This window comes from Ailuropoda melanoleuca, chromosome 14 (genome assembly GCF_002007445.2).
Source record: "Ailuropoda melanoleuca isolate Jingjing chromosome 14, ASM200744v2, whole genome shotgun sequence".
Lineage (NCBI taxonomy): Eukaryota > Metazoa > Chordata > Mammalia > Carnivora > Ursidae > Ailuropoda > Ailuropoda melanoleuca.
Window position 1 is genome coordinate 84588498 of NC_048231.1, and position 19775 is coordinate 84608272.

General features: G+C 39.6%; 1 protein-coding gene and 1 pseudogene across 3 annotated transcripts in view; one reads left to right on the forward strand and one right to left on the reverse strand.

Moving 5' to 3' along the window:
- Nucleotides 1-19775, forward strand: part of DCC (DCC netrin 1 receptor) — a 1087479-nt gene that overhangs the window by 144444 nt on the left and 923260 nt on the right. The window lies entirely within an intron of this gene.
- On the reverse strand, nucleotides 5469-5896 carry LOC109489226 (annotated as a pseudogene).

The window sequence follows — 19775 nt, forward strand, 5'->3', positions numbered from 1 at the left end:
TTCCTCTCCCACTCCCCCTGCTTGTGTTCCCTCTCTCGCTGGCTGTCTCTCTCTCTGTCAAATAAATAAATAAAATCTTTAAAAAAAATAAATAAATAAAAAAATAAATGCAAAGGAATGCAGTTCCCCACAACTCCCCTCTTCAAGTTAAAATCAGGCTCACCTGTCACCCTGCTAGAGGACGCACAGGATATAGAAGCTTCACCCTCCAGTGAAATCCCTTCCAACTGAATATGCTGGGTTGACAAGTCTAAGACCCAACACTGATCATCACCCTGATGTGACCTTGTCTGAGCCCATTCTCTATAACATTATGTGATGCTTCTACAGGAAGTGTGAAGCATAAGCATGAATGCTTTTTACAAACATTTATTGTGAGCGCCATAAACATTTTGACACAGTATTCCTTCTTTATAAGTTTTCTGTAAATACAATTAGAGTAGATATAAATCAAAATGATGGCAGTCCTTCTACAGTTTTTTGAATCTCCCAGGAGTGCTGTTGGGCTTTTTAATTGCTTACTAATGTAAAAATATCATTGTTAGTAAAGCATAAATCATGGCAATTTTGCCCCACTAGAGGCTAAAAGCAGCACGAGGAGTGGTAATTAAGATTTACTAATAGATCTGGCAATTTCTATAATAGGAGCTTTTAACAAGGTAGGGGGAAAAAATGACATCTCTCATGCTACAGGGAAGCGACAAAGAAAATAGGAAGTTTTCTTCATGTAAAAGAGATCACCTGTTCAAAAAACAGTAGCCAGACAACGATAACAGTGATTTTCTTTCTCTTTTTGTTTTCCTGCTCACATGACAACTTATGCATACAACTGTAGGTGAAGAATAGCTTCATACACTGTATGAACTAGAAGGGTCTTTTCCTTTCCTTTAATGACCAGAAAACTGAAGCTAAGATAGATAAAATAGCTAGCTGGGAGCAGAACCTGGACTGGAAACCAAGCACCTGCTTGTCAGTGAAGGGCTCTTTCCATTCAGTTTCCTAGTCTTTCATCAAGAGATTCTCCAAAGTTTTTAAACCACGGAAGTTCTGTTTTATTAATCTTCCTCTTTTCCTTTGATGTCTACCATAACTATTTTTAAGACATTGGAGTTGGGCTTCACTGATATTCAGTTTATAAAGTAGGAAAATATTTAATATTGGGTGCTAGGGACAGAAAGGGCACCACACCCCATTTTGAAAGATAGGGAAAATGTTATATCCCTGGACCAGTACTGATGCTTACTCATGACTCCTAAAGTAAAAAGAGGGGTTTGTGTTGAAATGAGGAGTTGTGCCATGCAGACCTGATATTCAGGAGCTGTATGCAAGAACCAAAAATTTTCTCCTTGATGCAAATTTAAATCCAATTAGTATTATATGCACACAGGAGGGGGGCCATATTGCAGAGGCCAGCAACTTCAGAACTACTTAACACCTCTCCAACCTTACATGGCGCCTTTCATCAAAGGCTCTCAGAATGCTTTTAGACCATGAATTTCCTTTTCTTATTTTACTAATTTCCTTTAGCTCTTTTTTTAAATCCCACCTTATTTATTCAGTTATTCATTAGCTGCAGCACCTGCTATATATTATATTTCAGTGCTCTATGCTAGGAAATAGGGATAGAAGATGATCATTAACCTATATTTTATTTTCCCAGTGGAATTCATAGTCTGGCAGAGGAGAAATACAGATGTCAATATGCAAACAAATGCATGTGTAATTGCAAACTGTGGTCTGATCCATGAAAGGAAATCCAGGTACTGACAAAGAACAGGCTTAGATATTTAATAGGGTGATCTGTTTGTAATATGCGAGCTAGGGAAAGAGTACTTCAGGTGAAGAGAAGAACATGCACAAAGGGATGAGTTAAGGGCAAGGTCATCCTGTTTGGGGAAATGAAGGAAAATAGATAGTGAAGCAGGAACACAGAGCATCAGGGACCCAGAGGCATTAAGGTGGAAAAGTGGGCAGGGAGCAGACCACGCAGGCCAGGGCAAAGAGTTTGGATTTTTGTTTAACTAAAATGAAAAATTGTTAAAGGACTCTAAGCAGAGGGAGTGGTGTGATCATTTTAACTTTCAGTAGATTTCTCCCCTGCAGTAGTTGTTAACTTGAATCTGTGTATGTAGTCAAATGGGATAGCATGGTATACACTCATTGTCCAGTTGTTAATTTCCTGGTTTTGTTAATTGCGATAGTTATGCAAGATATAACCACTGGGGGAAATTGGTTGAAAGGGACACCACAATTTCTGTGTACGATTCTTGCAGCCTCCTTAAATCCACAGTTGTTTCAAAATAAAAAGGAAAGAAAAATATTTCTTCAGATGCTTGCAGAGGATGGATTATAGTGGCATGAGCTCAAGCAGAGACTAGTGAGAAAGCTGTTTCAATAGTGCTGGTGAGAGGGGTGACCAGGACTGTAGGAGTGTCAATGAAGACAGAGAAATGAATGGCAGGAGATATATAGACATACATATAATATTGCTTTATTAATATTTATTAAATAATTATTGATATTAATAAATAATGATGTCATTTTTAATATTTGTAGACATTACAGATATTTGTAGATATTCGTAGATATTCTGTTCAGGTCGACTGAACAGAAATGACTGAAAAATTACATGTGAGGACTAAGGGAAAAGGGAAACTTGAGAATATACAGGATTTTTTTTTTAAAGATTTTATTTATTTATTTGACAGAGAGAACAAGAGAGAGACAGAGCACAAACAGGGAGCAGCAGGCAGAAGAAGAGGGAAAAGCAGGCTCCCTGCTGAACAGGGATCCCAATGTGGGGCTCAATCCCAGGACCCCGGGATCACGACCTGAGCTGAAGGGAGATGCTTAACTGACTGAGCCACCCAGGCGTCCCAATATACAGGATTTTTACATGAGCAATTGTTTGGGTTTAAATTGTTGATGTGTATTAGTTTGAGGATGGCTGGGAAAGAATAGGTTAGTGGAGGATGGGGTGCGTAGTGTTCCTCCAAGACACTTTGGTGATGATATTTATCTGGAGCTCAGAGGACTGTCTAAAGGTGATGTAAATTTGACAGTAGACAGGATATGCCCAGAGAAAAGAAGTGTCCTAAGACCATGCCCTGGGGAAAACCAGTGATCAGAAGTTAAGGGAAGGAGGAATAGCCAGTGACATAGGATGAAAAGCAGAGAACATATTGGTATTTAAATCAAAGGAAGGGGCCATCTGGGTGGCTCAGTCAGTTAAGTGACTTGATTTTGGCTCACCTCATGGTCTCGGGGTCTTGAGATCAAGCCCAGCGTCAGGCTCCGTGCTGAGTGTGGAGCCTGCTTAAGATTCTTTCTCTTTCTCTCTCTCTCTCTCTNACAAACATTTCTGAAAATTTGAGTAGGAAATTAACATTCATTAGATCTGGCAATGCAATATCTTGATTCTCTTAATCAGAGGACCTTGGGGTAGTAGAGTTGGTGAACATTTGGGAGAAGATACTAAGTAGACAGCTCTTGAGAGGGGAGCAGAAAAATGTAACCAGAGCTATAGAGGTTCACTGTAAAAACAAAATACTTGTTTTAGGAAAATCAGAGTGATTTAAAATTTTGGTAAGAATGATTAACAAGCGATGATAAACGAAAGAGGAGGAAAATCACTCCAGGCCCTTGAGGGGAAAAGTTGGGTCCAGACTGTATAGAGAGAGAATGGTCTTAGAAGCAGGGATCATTTTCTCCATTGAAGCAGGAAGAGAGAAGAAGAGAGGGGAAGAGAGATGTCTTTGCAGGTAGATTGAGTTTTGTTTGTGAGAAGAGAGAGAAATTAACATTGCATGATTTCTTTCTTTCTCACTGAAGTGTGAGAGAGCTATGAGAGAGAAGGCACATATGGGGAAAGTTTAATGGGGGGAAGAGGACAAGACAAAATACTTTATCATAATGACTGAAAAACTAAGGCTGCCACAGCAGAGTGGTGTTGCCAGACAGTGTGTGAGAGTTTCTCTAGAAATGTTTAGCTACTCAGGTGTGATTGATGGAAGGTACAGAAGAGAGTACATACACCCAGGATTTGGTTTCTACCAGACCCGTGCTTCTGTAAGAGAAGAGAGGAGCAAGGCGGTGACGCCATTGGCAGAGTCATCATTACCGTACGCAGTCGCAGGCATGAGCACACACAGCTAGGGTTCCGTTAAGGCCATGAAGTGGAGGGGCAAGTTGAGAAAGAGGTTGGGGAGATAGAATAATTTGCTGATTGCGGAGGAAGGGTTTGAAAGGAAGAGAAGGAAGGAAGGAGAGTTAGGTACATGTATTTGATTAAAATATAAACCAAACCTGAGGAAATGATTCAGGATGTTTGACTTCTGGAAATGAAGTTTAAAAAAAATCTTGGCAGGTTTTTTGGACTGTGGTTGTGATATGTGGTGGTTCTGATTCTCTACTTTTCCTCTGAGGTCCTGTGAATGTCAGGTGCTAGCCCGGCAACCTGGGAGCAGCAGGCACTTGGGAGCTGTTCTCCCAGCTTGGAAAGCTCAACCATCTTCCTCCAAGAAAATCAGGATCTCTGCTTGCCTCACTTTTTTTTGTTTTGCTTTTCAATCCAGAGGACTAATTACACAAAACGTAAGAACGATTTAAACACAGAAGGAGATAGGAAGTTCAATTTTGTTCTCTAGAATGGGTTTACTTTCCTAGGATCTATTCAAAAAGAAATCTGAAAGTGCTCATGTTATTATAGTCCTACTGGCTTATTCTGGTGATATCTGCATGATATGTCTTTTTGCATCCTTAACATTCCCAGATTTCTGTGTCCTTGATGTTTAACCAGTCTGGTAATCTTAATCTTTTAATTGGAATATTTTATCCAATGGAACTTAATTATTGACATCCCTGGCTTTATCTGTATCATTTTTTTTCCTATTGATCCCAGTGATTTCAATATTCCCCTTTCTCTCCTTTCATGCCTCTGTAAAATTAATCATTTTATAACTATTCCATTTTTTTCACTCTATTAACTTGTTAGTTATATATTCATTTATTGTTTTGTTAGTGGATACCCTAGAAACATCAACATGTGCCTTTGATTTATTATCATCAGTTTTTGTGTTTTGATTTGTATTACAATTTGATTTTAAAATCAAATTATTACTATCGCTAATGGTAGGATCTTTGAATACTCTCATTGTACTTATCCTTTCTTGTCCTCTGATTTTCATTATGAGTTTTAATTCTAAATATGTTTTAAAGCACATAAGACATTAATTGCCATTGAAATACAGTTACCCATATATTTACCCTTTCTGTTTCCATCTGGCATTTCCTTGTTTCCTTCTGCTTAAAGAATCCCCTTTAGAGTTTTCTTTGGTGCAGGTTTGCTAGTGACAAACTCTCTCTCTCTCTCTCTCTCTCTCTCTCTCTCATGTGTGTGTGTGTGTGTGTGTGTGTGTGTGTGTGTGTGTGTTTAAGGAATGAGACAATTTATTAAGCCAGAATTTGTTTTAATGCTTTTTGCTGGCACTTGTTACCTGTTTGGTGATGCTGTCCAGATCTCTCTATCCCTAAGGTGTCAGTTTGCAGCCCCTATCTCGGTCCTTTCCCACCATATTCAGCTCCTCCGGGGCTCGGAGGATTCTTCAGGCCATGCTCTTGGAGCCTCTGCTGACGTGGCTGGGCAAGACATCATTTCTCTGATTTCCCCCTTACACCTTGGTCATGGAGCCGACCCTAGTGCTGCCCCGGAGGTACAGGTGTTGCGCTGAAGAAGCAGCTCATGTAGAGAACCAGTTCTCATTGTGGGGAGCACTCTCTCTATGCTTGGCCAGCTTGACAGCATAGGCCCATCCTGGGACTTGCAGCTTCCCTGACTTGTCCAGGAAGGCTGCGGGAGCTCTGACACACTCCTGCTGCTTACAGTGACTCCAGGCATCCTGCGGTCTCCATGCTGCCAGCCAGAGGAGAGGGCTCTCAGCTTTTGTTTATTTGAAAATGTGCTTATTTCATCTTTACTTTTGAAGGATATTTTTGCACGATGTAGAATTCTAGCAATCTAGAATTCTGCTAGTTTATTTGGCTTCCATCATTTCTTTTGAGAAGTCAGTTATAAGTTTTTTGAAAAAAAATCGGTTTTCTCTGTTTTTGATGTTTTTCATGGTTTTGGCTTTCAGCAATTTGATTAATTTTGTGGGTCAGTGAGTGAGAGAGAGAGAGTGTGTGTGTTGGTACTATCTTGCTTGAAGTTCACGGAGATTTTTTTCAATCTGAGAGTTAGTATCTTTAATCAGTTTGGAAAACCTTTAGACATTGTCTTCAAAGACTGCTTTTGCCTCATTTTCTCTCTCAGTAGTATCCCAACAACCTGGTGTTACATATTTATACTGTAACCCACCATCTCTTCATTTTTTCTATATTTTTTATTTAAAAAAATGCTGAGCTTTTCTGTTGACTTTCTCCACTCTATTAATGTTGTTCTATGCAGTGTCTAATTGGCTGATAGACTGATCCATTAGGTTCTTAATATTAGTTATCATGTTTTACAGTTCCAGCAGCTTCATTGGGTTCTTTTGAATAATTCCACTTCTCTGATGAAATTACCCATTCTTTGCATCTGTTTTCTCCAGGGTGCTCTGTATTTTCTTGAACTTCTAATTAAAATATCTGCTCACTGTGGGTCTATTTCTATTGTTTTTTTTTTTTTTAATATTGTCCTCTATCTTGTCTTCTTTAGTCACTCTTGGTTGAAAGCTAAATACTGTATATATATAAAAAAATAGTTTATTCAGCTTCTGTTATCTTTCTCGCCAGAGGTTTACTCTTTTTCCTGCTAGAAAGATAGAGTGGAGATGCTCAGTTTAACCCAATAAGGGACTTAGTTGAGTCAGACCAGGTTGCAGTTTCTCTCATTCATTTTGTTCCTAGGATATAGTCCTCCAAGGCTTTCAACAAAGAGCCTGGTGTGATCACTGCCCCTGCTTCCCCCGCCCCTTTAATCGGTCTCACACTCTAATCTTTGTCTCCTCAGCAGCCAAGGACTGTCAGGAAACTCCATTCTCCCCATAGAGGCTTTGTAATTACCTCTTTATCCTCCCATATAACTTCAGAATCAGACATGCGTCTTGGGGAGAAAACTGACATTGTTTCCGTTTTCTTTCCCTCTTCTCAGAAGGGTCCTGATTGTTCAAGTCTCCATTTTTGTCTCTGCAAGACCACAAAAAACCTACTGATTTCTCTCTTCCTGCCTGTAGGCCTGTGCCCAGGCAAATCTTGGATTCTTAGGTTTTTTTCTCTGCACTGAGAATTGGCAAATGCCCCCAAGGAAAACGTTTCTATAGAATATCGGCTCACTTTTATTGAAGTGTTCCTCTCTCTGAAATCTTGACCACTTTAGTTCTCATGGATTTAGCAAAAATCTGATACTTTTAAAAAGATTTTTTTTTTTTTTTGGTATTTTTTTTCAGCTGTTCTAGTTTGTCTTGGCAGGAGTTATGGTTTGCCACAGGCTACTCCTTTCTTAGCTCGAGAAGCAGACATTGCAAACCGATGTCATTTTACAAAATAAGTCATCCCAAGGGGTTTTGCCTTTCAATTGAGTGGCGTTGGGAAGTTTTAAAACTTTGAATGCTGTTTCTTAGCCATCTGGTGTTTTGTGATACATTGTCTTGGGACAACATTGCTAGCAGCTGCGGACAGTGGCTTTGTGATCAGAGACCTCCCAGCCCTTGCTAAGTAGTTTACCGTCTGTGCAACCTTGGCCAAAGTACTGTCTCTATACTTCACTTTCACCATCTGTAAAATGGGGAGAGAGAAACCTCCCTATGTTTGTAAGGATGCTTTAAAGAGAATATATTTATTGTGTGCTTCCTTTTAATATACTAAATGCCTTATGTGTGTTATCTCACCTTAATATGCTATGTACCATAGTACGTACTAAGGATTCCATAGCAGGTAGCAATATTATCCTTCCTCTTGATTATAGCCCAGCCTCTCTTTTGGCTTGAAGTGAAATAACTCATCACCCCTTAGTCCTTTTTCTCATTTCATGCCCTTTTCACTACAGGATATGGGTAATGTATGTACAGGCCAAAGGTAATTGTGTAACTTACAACACTCATGCAGTTTGTGCTGCACTTAGCAATCAAAAGTGTAGAAATCAACAAAACCCACAAAAAATAAAGCTTAATTATTCATAACGTTGACACTTAGGACAATGTAGAAATGCACACTATCTTTGTTTATATATTTTACAAAATAGCATAGCAAGTTTTATATGAGGCCTAAATAGGCACTCTATGCTAAAACATCAGAAAGTTGTTAGAGTAAAATCCCTAAAATGCCATGTTTTACTTTTGATTCAGATGACATGTTGGGCTTCTGCCTGATGAATTTACACCCATGCACTTGCACATGTGTGGTTCACAGGCTGGGGCGCCCGCAGCTTGGGTCTCGGTGGCTCCTGGGGTGGTATTTGCACTTCATTTCTCTGGCCCTGTAGATCTGATTCGACGACATCTGTTAAGGAGACAGTGGAGGGAAGACATGCATATGAAATCTCAGTGAATACAGGCTGCATTTTAATGAGCTGAGGCTGCTGTTACCTTACCATTTATTTTGTGGCCTTTGGGGCGTTGACAGGCAATACCCAATCTGTTTCTCATCAGTCTAAATCTCAATATTTACTTTTAGATGTTTTACTCTAAAAGCTTTGAGAGAGAGAGAGAGAGAGAGAGAGAGAGAATAGGCCTCTTTTCACATCTTCAAAAAAGAGATTTGCGTATAACATAGAAAGGAAATAAGAGCCATTGTACACATAATGAAAAAATAATTATCAAGAGGAAAAACATAAAAATGAAAAAGACATTATTACATTTACATAAGCTGCAAATGGTCAGTTTTGACATATTTTCCTTGTTACGGGGGCTTTCCATAGCAAACATGTAAACCCGAGATTCCCTTTCTGTTTTGGTCCTCCCCATCCCCTGTTCAGAACTAGGTTTTAAATTTTAAGGTGAATTCTAAGATAATTCTGTTGGTAGTGGGGGCTGATTACCTGATCAACCAGGTCATTAAGGAAGATGTTCCTGTAAATGAAGACCAGGGTCTTAGATAAAATGGATTTTTGAATCTTCCTAACCAAGTTGTCGTCCACATACAGTAGCATCACCTGGAGCTTATGGGAGTGGACACATTCAAGCCCCAACCAGATACATTGTTATGGGATAGAGCACCACATCAGGCTCCTCCGCTGGGAGCCTGCTTCTTCCTCTCCCACTCCCCCTGCTTGTGTTCCCTCTCTTGCTGGCTGTCTCTATCTCTGTCAGATAAATACAATCTTAAAAAAAAAAAAAAAAAAAAAAAGAAGCACCAATCTAGACCAAAGTTCGCAGGTTTTTCCTGAAAAGGGCCAGCTAGTAAGTAGTTTAGGCTTTTCAGGCCATCCAGTCTCTGTCACCACAGCCCAGCTCTCGTAATGGTGTTAAAGAAGCCATAGCACATAACGGCATCAGTGTGCTTGTGTTCCAATAAAACTTTATTCATGGGCGTTGAAATGTGAATTCCATATGATTTTCATATACCCCAGAATGTTCTTTGTTCGTAGGCTAGACCAGAAGAGGTAGCAGGCTGCACCTAGTTTGTCTGCTCCTGATACGGTATCATTCCCTTTACCTCTGCGGGCTGCCCTCAGTTGCTGTCGTGGTTTGGTTGGGTTGCCATATCAAATACCATGAGCTGTGTGGCTTCAACTTAACAGAAATGCGTTGTTCACAGTTCTGGAGGCTGGAAGTCCCAGATCAAGGTCTGTAAGGACTGGTTTCTAGGGAGAGCACTCTTCCTGGTTTGCACACGGCTACAGTCTCACCCTGTCCTCACAGAGTGGGAGAGAGAGGACAATTTCTCTGGAGTGTCTCTCTTTGTAAGACGATTAATCCTGTTGAACCAAGGCTCCACCCTGATGGCTTCCTTTAGCCTTAGTGACTTCCGTGAAGGCCCCATGTCAGAATACAGTCATATTGCGGCCTAAGGCTTCCACATTTAAATTTGGGGGATGCTGTTCGGCCCGTGGCGGTGCCCAACATAGTTCTCTCTCTCTCACATCCTCTCTTGTGACACCACCCACTATCACACCCACCATCTGCGATGCTCCATTGTGCTTGTTACAGTGTCTCTTTGGTATTTAGACAAGGCCTTATAAATTTCTGATAGCATAATCCTATTCCTTCAACTAAGTTATAAGCTCCTTGAATGCAGATGACACTGATCAAAGATCCAGGAATTCACAGAAGTTCAAATGATTGGGCTGAGCTTAGTAGTTAATGATGGCCAACAAAGTGAGAGCCCAGTCTTCCCTGCTCTTTATCCTAAGTTTGCCGAACGATTCAAGTTTTCCCAAGCATCATTTTGGTCCATTTTCTCATCTCTACCAGGGGAGGAGAGGCGTCTCCTCTGTGGAGGGGTTACCAGTTAAACATTAGAGGCTCATTTTGAAGAGCCAGTTCTCTGTAGTATCTGGAAGAGACTTAAGCTCCAGAGAAGGCCTGAACTGTATAACCTTTACTATTTCATCTACTTTTCCAACACCCTGAGAAGGCCAGCTATGCCTTTCTGTCTTTCGAGAGAGCGTTCTTTCTTTCTTTGCTCACCCCTCGCCTCATCAGATACCTATTTGGCAACTGTCATTAATGCAAGGTCTTTGCTTAACAAAGACCTTTCAGTGCATTTTATTTACTATTAATGTTTCAACATTGTCAACTATCAATCTTAAATATTAGGTCAACGTGAGTTGGTTCCCTGGGGAGTCATTCTGTATTGTTCCCTGCTGTAGATTTTCTAATGCTTTGCCCAGTCCCTTGTTAACGACTCCCAAGACAGAGCTTCCCTCACTTGCTTTGGGAAATGTTTGCATTAGTGGCTCATGGTGCAAACAGATGGGGACCTGGGTAAGGTCCCCATAAATCATTCTCAAGGGTTATCTATGTCCCATCACAATTTAAAGCCTGAGGGAAGAGTGTATGACTTAGGGATAAACCCTCTACTTTATCACACTGCTTTGCTGGCTTTGGGCTGAAATTGGCATGAATTAACACCTTTCCCCGCCTCCACCCTTTTACTCCCTCCATCTTTTCAGTTGGGGCTAGGGTCCCTGATTCCATATAACTTTAGGAATGCAGTGCTATTCTCGAAACATAATTGTCCCTAGATTTTCTGCTCACACGGAGAAGAAATGCAGGTGATGGGGCATAGGTGTTCTTGACGCCTTACAAACACTCGCTACAAAGTGGCTGCACTGTGCATTTCCTGCTTGAGAGGAGCTCCTGTCAAATGCCTGCAAACAATGCATCATCTAGCCAGGGGTGCAAGGACGCATGTAAAGGATTCATGAATGGCAAATGAAGATGCTGAACAGAACCACTTTGAGCAGAAGCCACGCATTAGCATCCAGAAGGAGTGATCTCTTACAGAGGAATTCACCTCTTGCTATTTCATTCGTTTGGATTTATCATGTGGGGAAGCAGGAAGTCCTGGAGGATTGAATGTGGAATAAATAAAAAAGATAATTAGAGGCAACACAATACTTGTTGCAGGAGATGCCACACAAGCTTCTTTTGCTCTGCAGTTATTCTCATGCTAATGACTATGCCTTTCTATCCCCCATATTGGTTTCTGAATATTTTCTCCCTACCTTGTCTTTCCATGCAAAAACTTCAGGTGAATACAATTTTCCATTAAAAATTAACTTGTGTCCGTGTCCGGGTTCCTGGGTGGCACAGCAGTTAAGCGTCTGCCTTCCACTCAGGGCGTGATCCTGGCATTATGGGATTGAGCCCCACATCAGGCTCTTCCGCTATTAGCCTGCTTCTTCCTCTCCCACTCCCCCTGCCTGTGTTCCCTCTCTCACTGGCTGTCTCTATCTCTGTCAAATAAATAAATAAAATCTTTTAAAAAAATATGTCATTTAAAATTATCATACATCAACTCGAATAGCATTTCTTTTTTTTTTTTTTAAAGATTTTATTTATTTATTTGACAGAGATAGAGACAGCCAGCGAGAGAGGGAACACAAGCAGGGAGAGTGGGAGAGGAAGAAGCAGGCTAATAGCGGAAGAGCCTGATGTGGCGCTCGATCCCAGGACTCCGGGATCATGCCCTGAGCCGAAGGCAGATGCCCAGCCGCTGTGCCACCCAGGCGCCCCTCGAATAGCATTTCTTTAATACTATGGCTTTAGTAGTATGATTGCAAAATGATTTTTGGTTAACCCAGCTGCAATGAGAGAGGATAAGGATGCTTCTGAGTTGGGACATCTGAGCTACTTAGCCTCCTTGATCCTCAATTTCCTCAGTGGCAAAATGGGGATAAAATATTTCTCAAGGGGATTGAAGACATTAAGCAATGTATACAACACATTTAAAGTAAGTGACACATGCAAATATTAGATGATCAATAAGTTGTGGTGTTATTATTATTATTTTGAATATACAAATAGGGGCATTAAAAATATATTAATGTCCACTGGCTCTAACGTGTCACAGATTCCATCCACCAAGTAACTGGGTCACATTGAGAGGAGGGAAAAAAGTAATCTCTTAGAACATCTTTATTTGAAATCTTTGCACGTTGGTAATTTTGGGTTAGAGATTTTGTTCTTCAGTTCCTGTTCAGCCAAGTGCATGGGTTTGCACATTATTGCTGAAATGATGAGCAGCAGTTCTCTTATTCTTCAAGACTCTCAGCACACTTTTATTAAAGATGGAGCCGGTATCTGGCAAAAAATTGGAGTATAGTAAATTGCGCAACAAATGGCGTGCCAGAATCAATTTACTGCAGTCCCCCAACTACGATCACTTTCTGTCTACCAGTTTCAAGAATGAACCTCTAAGCGCACCTTATATGCATGTATCACACATAAATGAATGCCTTTATGTTGTCTCTTTTAAGCAGAAGTTTATGCCACAAAAAGTAATGTAAAAAAAGAGAACAGCTATCAAGTCAGATTTCAGTCTTCTGAACTGTTATTTAGGAAAGGGGGAGCAGATGGAATCATCGAGTGTCAGTGTTAGCAGTTCTTGGTGACTGCAGCCAGAGTCTTTACAGATGAAGAAACTTGAGTTTCTGAGAGCCCAAGTAGCTGGCCCAAGAAAGCCACTTGAGAAGGGAGGAGCCAGAATGTAAACCCATGTCCATCATCTCTGAGGTCCCCTTTTCTTTTCACTATAATAAAGCATGATCACAATTCCTGGGTAGATTATTTCTCCTTATGAGTTGTTGCTTAAGGCAATGTAATAGTTTTCTTCTTCCAGAGCAGTGTGATGGATTAATCTGTGTGCATCTACTCTGGGCGGTTGCATTAGAGGCAGTATCTTGTTGCTTGGGGGCAGTCCATGTTATCTTGATTATGTAGATGGAACAATTTAAATTAGAGGGGTGAATATTATCTCCTCAAGACACATGGTTTGTGAATAAGGAAGGACCGTTGAAAGTTGCCTGATCATCCACTGATTCTTGGAGTAAGAGTGAATGGCCAACCGGAAGTTTTAAATATGAGGAGCTGACTCACAGCTCTACATTTCCGGTTATGTTTAAAGACGTAACACTTCAGGAACTTGGTTTTTATACTCGATATTGTGTAAAAGGTTGTTTTACAGTCATTCCAATGGATAACTTGGTTTTAAGACTTCGTTTTTGACAAGGTAAAATTAAGAAATTGTAATCTGGAAGAGGAATATCAGAGTAAATAAGGAACAAATGTTCAATTCACCTCTGTAGGAACAAGAATATCAAACATATCTCAAAGACTTTGAGTTATAAATAAAAACATCGTAACTATTTTTATTTCCTTGGTGTGGGTGTTGATCACTACTATCCTTTATCATGGAGCTATGCATCCTCAAATTACCTTAATTATAAACACAATTGTATAATTTTCCAAGTCTGCAGTCTTCGAGGAGTGGGGGCAGGAGATATCCTTGCCTGTTAGAGCGGTTTCTATTTTAGATTTTCTTATTGTTATAAGATAATATAATGATAAAATATACTGGGCCACTGCACATCTAGAATTGACCCTTCCATCCATTATACAGAAGTAAAGGATGCTTGCATCATGCCTGTAGAAATAGCAGTGTTGCAAATAGCCAATTCATTGTTGGTTCCAATTTGGAAGCTGACAAATACTTGCTTTATTGCCCTGCCACATGCAAAGTCTATCTTTCTGCCTACACAGCACAAGTCAGTAACCTACATAATTCTTCCAGGATATTCTAAAAGCCCTGAGGCTGGAGTTCATACTTGTGTATATTTGGCATTTAGAATTAGATGTGGAAGTGAATTCAGTGACATCCTGGGAGAATTTCCAAATATTCCAAAACAGTTTTTTTGCAGCTTCTCTTATTTGCATTCTTTAGTTTGTGCTATCCTGCTAATGTTTGCCTTTGTCAGACATTTGCCATACATTTGCCATTTGGAATTTTTTTCAAATTTTATTTCAGTCTAGTGGATGCAGTGTTATATTAGTTTCAGGTGTACCACATAGCGATTCACCTTCTCTATAGGTTATGCTGTGCTCACCACCGGTAGAGCTACCATCTGTCACCATACAATGTTATTGCAATATCTTTGACTGTATTTGGAATTTTGATTCAGAAAAACAAACCACCATATTGAGCTGTTTTACTTCTTCGAGGGTCCTTTTCACCTGAAGAGACAAATCATATCAGGGAGGAATTTATTTTATTTTCTTCTATATTTTACCTTTAAAAAAACATACGCATAGCAACATCAATAGAGTCGTATTTGTCTGATACCAAAGTGGAATACGTTAACAAGACTGTGAAAAAAAATAGGAATTAAAGGTTGAATGACTATATAATCCATCGTCTAAAGTGGAGCACTTGGGAGTAGAAGGTCATCACACCGCACGTGTTCCAGGCACGTTGGGACCCAGGATTGTCCTTCCTACAGGTGTGGTGTGTTGCTGACCTCAGGATGTATGCCCAAGCTCTAAAAAGAGAAGACTAAGCAAAGTAGTGCCTTTGTGTTAAATCTAAATCACCCGGGACTCAAACATCCCTGAGAGCAGAAATATGCATAAATATTTAGTAGGAAAAGCATGAGCATGTCCTTCAAGACCATTGGCCTGAATTCAGCCTTTGTTAGATCCTTGAACAAATTTGGAGAGAGAAATCTCTCCATGGTTCCATCTGCTGAGATGTCCATCGCTCTGTCTGTTCTTGGCTTTTATAGCTCCTCCATGCTGACTCTGAGGTCACTGTGGGCTCATCTGAACCTCATCCACCCCATTCATGCCTCTTCTGATAGCAGCACCTCCTGTTTTCATCAGAAGGACCCTCTTGGCACCTATGCGTGCTGTCTCATTTACGCCACCCACAGTCACTTGAGGAAAACATTTGGCTGCTTCTTGAGGGTGTTGGGTATTTAGGTTACTCAGGGAAGCTGTTTAAGCACATCTGCCTGGGCATTCTTTGCCGGTGAGTCTGCCATGCCCTTCTATGCCAAGGGGAAATGGGGAGATCTTCAGAGATGTGTGTGCTATGCATGCTTCAGGGGGAAGCACAATAAAATGCCCTCTGCTCTCACATTTTTTTTTTCTTAAAGATTTTATATATTTTATTTGACACAGAGAGAGAGACAGCCAGTGAGAGAGGGAACACAAGCAGGGGGAGTGGGAGAGGAAGAAGCAGGCTCCCAGTGGAGGAGCCTCATGCGGGGCTCGATCCCAGGGATCCTGGATCACACCCTGAGCCCAAGGCAGATGATTAACAACTGAGCCACCCAGGTGCCCCTGCTCTCACATTTTTAAATGTAAATTGAGGGTCTCTGTCACTTTGGTCCTGCCACCCCCTGCAGTCTCAGAGATGTCATTGTCTTTAAGAGATTTTGACTTCTCCTTTCTGGACTCTTCCCCCCTTCCCCACCTTTCCCCACCCCAGCTCAGTGGACCTTTGCCTAGTATATACAGCGACAGAATGGGGAGTGATTGCTGGGCATCCTGCACCTTTTATTCTTCTCATACTCTGCCCTAAATCTGGACTAAGCTTCTCCCTACCACCAACAAAAGCCTCAAGACCACCAACAAGAATTGTACAACCTTATTCTTTGATTCTACTTTTAGCATAACAGAGCCCTTAAAGCTGGCAGTCTAAATGGAAGACTCTCAGAGCCAAGTAAGAGGGTAGGGATGGCTGACATGGCTCAGAACCACTGGTAACCAGCAACTGGTTAATATTTCATTGTAGTGTCCCTGCTCTGAATTCCTAGGGGGAACAGGACATGAATGCCCTCTGAATTCTCCAGGGGGAAGGAGCTCACCTGTTATTACTCCTCCTAACTCCAGCACATGAAAGACTATGCAGAGTAACTCTAAACAAATGGGTTAAACCAGAAGTAAAGCAGAAAGCCTCTGAGGTCCTTCCTCAGAGTCATGCTGGCTTTCTTGGGATCCTTGCCCCCTGCCAGCCCCTTGCATGGACTAACTCAGTTTTGTGAGTCCAAAGTCTACTGAGATGTGTGGAATAAAGTGAACTAAGCAATAGCCAGGAGTGGGATATCACAAAACCATGAGGAGTTTAAGTGCAGAGAATGTTACCTCCCCTCTTCCTCTTCCACCCCTCAGTTCTTCCCCACTCTCCCACCTTCTCCCAGCCTAGCCCCAGTGCTTCCCTTCTTAGGCTCCTTCTCCAGCTCTCTACCTAGATCCCACTCCCTCTCTGTAGCAGTCTGACAACTGCAGTTCTGAAAAAAAGAAAACCAAACCAAACAAACCCAGCACCATTTATCCTGGCATACATGGACACCTTATAAATAACTATCAAACATTTGCCTTAATTTCTTTTTGTACATTTCCATAAAATTTGAAATGGTCCCAGAAATGCTCAGAATAAAACACTCATACATTTTTTGAAAGATACAACTAAAAAACCTCAGGAGTTTAACGGAATATCTGTTTACATGCAGGGGGAAGAGAAGGGAGAGGAAAGATAAGACGATGTATTACCAACTTTCCATATAGGCAAACTTCAGCAAATTAAATTTCTTGAAATGGTCAGCACACAGCTCATTTCTGTATGTCCCTATCTGATTTTCAAGTGTTCTGTTCAATCTTCATCTTAAAATGTCTTCATTTTATGCCCTACATTTTTCAAATAATACTCCTATTTAATTTTATTTTTAGAAAACCCAAAAAGTTATGGAAGGTAATTTATCTCCACAGTTTTACTACTAGGTGAGCTGAATCAGAGAGAAGGTAAAGGACTTGCCCATTTCATGTGGCTACAAAACAGTTTAGAGGGGATTTCAACATAGATCTTCTTTCTTATACTTTTATTCTTCTCCAGTGCATTTATATTTTTGGAAGAAATGTGTATTTAAAGAAAAGACTGAATCTTTCCCAAAGGGCATGGAAGAAGTTTTATATATAGAATATCAATACAAATTTAGATTACTTAATCACTTTCTAATTACTGGAGGGATCAGAAAAAATAGCTGGTTTATGATTAAAGAAAGCTGGTAGAGTTTGCCCTTTACCCTATCCTAATCCATCATAGAATTGAGTTCAAGCTGAAAGATGAAGGACATACAAGACTTCTTTTCTGTCCATCTTGTAGACACTTTGTCATGAGAGGGATTTACTTTTGAAAATTAAAATCATAAACTAATGAAATGGAAATTGGAAGGATGACCACCCCTCTTGGGCACATCCAATCCTGCCAAAATGTCATCATTTATTTCAAAGAAATTCTGGAACAGCTGTGATATTTTTGAAATACTTGTTAATGCATACCAGTTATGCTAAAAAGGTCATTTACAAAAATCTGCAAATTTCATTGAAATACTTCTTTTGGTGGTGAGGAAACACATTTACACATGTTACCATGTTAACAAAGCCGCCTGCCAGGGTTAAGAAAAGTGTGAATTTATTAATGTGATCATAGCATCATCACTTTTTTATTGCCTATGCAATACCAAATTCCCATAGGAAAAGTGTTAAGATAATATTTTATTTTCCCCTTTGTTTTACAGCTAGATATTTGATTCTCTGTAATTATAATTTTGATAGATGAATTGTTTTGCATAATTCTAGACAAGGCAGCACATTTTCAGGACTAATTAACAAAGCTAAAATTTGAAAATATTCTGCTGTAATGGAATGCCATTTTAATGTCCATGATTCATTTTAAAAGCCTTCATTGAGTGCTTAGGATTTATAATTTATTAGATTTTTCTTTTTTTCAACAATTTGAAGTTGACCTGTGGAACATACAAACCATATAAACATGGTTCATGTTATAATAGGGTTTAACTGTGTGGAATATAGTAAAAAATAAAAGGTACACAACACTTAAAATGCATACCTATACAAATGGTTAATTTGCATTTTGATCCTTGTCTTTGTAGTAGATTCTCACTGTGTGTTCTCAGGATGAATAAAGTGATAGCTCTCAGGACAAATAAAGTGATATCTGTTGTCTGAGATTAAAAAACCATTAAGCCAAATTTTTGTCTATTATACTTCAATATTAGTCACTATGATTAATGTTATGTGATTTTTTTCTTTAAAATTTGCATTTAAGTCTATAAATCCTCTGTTTCCCTCCTTCCCTCCCACCCCCTCCCACATGCAATCTTTCTTTGGAAGTAGACAGTATCTTTCTTATTAAGCCATAGCTGTTCAATATTGCTATTAATGAAACCATAATTACTGGATATTGCCATTTTATTATCTCTACTGTCACTTCTGGTCGTAGATATTATTTCTCTATTTCAGGAAATTTTTGAAGAATATTATTAGTAATAAAAGTATATAGGGAATTTAAGTGACAGCTGTTATAGGTGTATCTTTGATATTTTAGATAATTGCATTTAAAGTTCAAATTGATGATGGATTGTATTGATTAAAAAGAAGGAGGTAGACATAAAAAGAAGTAAGGGAGAGATTTGGAACCAATCCAAAGACGATATATTGCAAGATGCAAAGTGGACACTGAATAGTTAAAAAGACTAATACACCAAGGCTGTTTGTTAACTGGAGATAAGATGCTAATCCTGTATAGCCTAATAGAAATCACATCTCCTTTGCTAGGAGTCTTATTCTCTGTTGGGCTTTATTTGGCTCCCTCTTATTATTATTATTAAAGTGAGCCAATCACGTTGAACTAATTAATTTCTGTCAAATGAATCAAGGTTTGGTGAATAGCACTGATATGTTATTTTCCTAATCATTTTAAATTTTTCAAAGTCAAACGTATTAACACAGTGCTTGTATAAGTATATTGGTAGAGGGACGATTGCCCTGCAGGTTGGTGTAAAAAGCTTCTGACCATGAACATATTAAGTGCCTGCATTCTTAATGTGTAAATCATAGATAAGAGATTGAATAGTATAATGGCTGAAGCTAAATCAGAGGTGGTTAGCTCTGTAAAAGAAATAAAACAAAACAAAATTTCCGGTGAGACCATGGTTTCTCTTGCTGAATTCAGTGCTTAACCTTTCAGTTGCCAAACTGTAAATTTAGCTGGTGGGAATAGGAAGTAAAGGATTGTATCTCCTGTGTTCCTAACAAAAGGTACAAAAGTGAAAACAGCCCAAGAAGTATGTCTTTTGCCTATCGAGCATCCCCAAATAGACCTTTATTCTCTCATAGAATACTGTTTCTAGAGGTGATGGAATCCTCAGAACATCTTTTGGTATCATCTTTTTTATTTATTTTTTTTAGGTCTTCTTTCACAATTGGGGGGGAATAAATAATATAAATATATATATAATTTATAATATATTTATAATAATTTAATATATATAATTT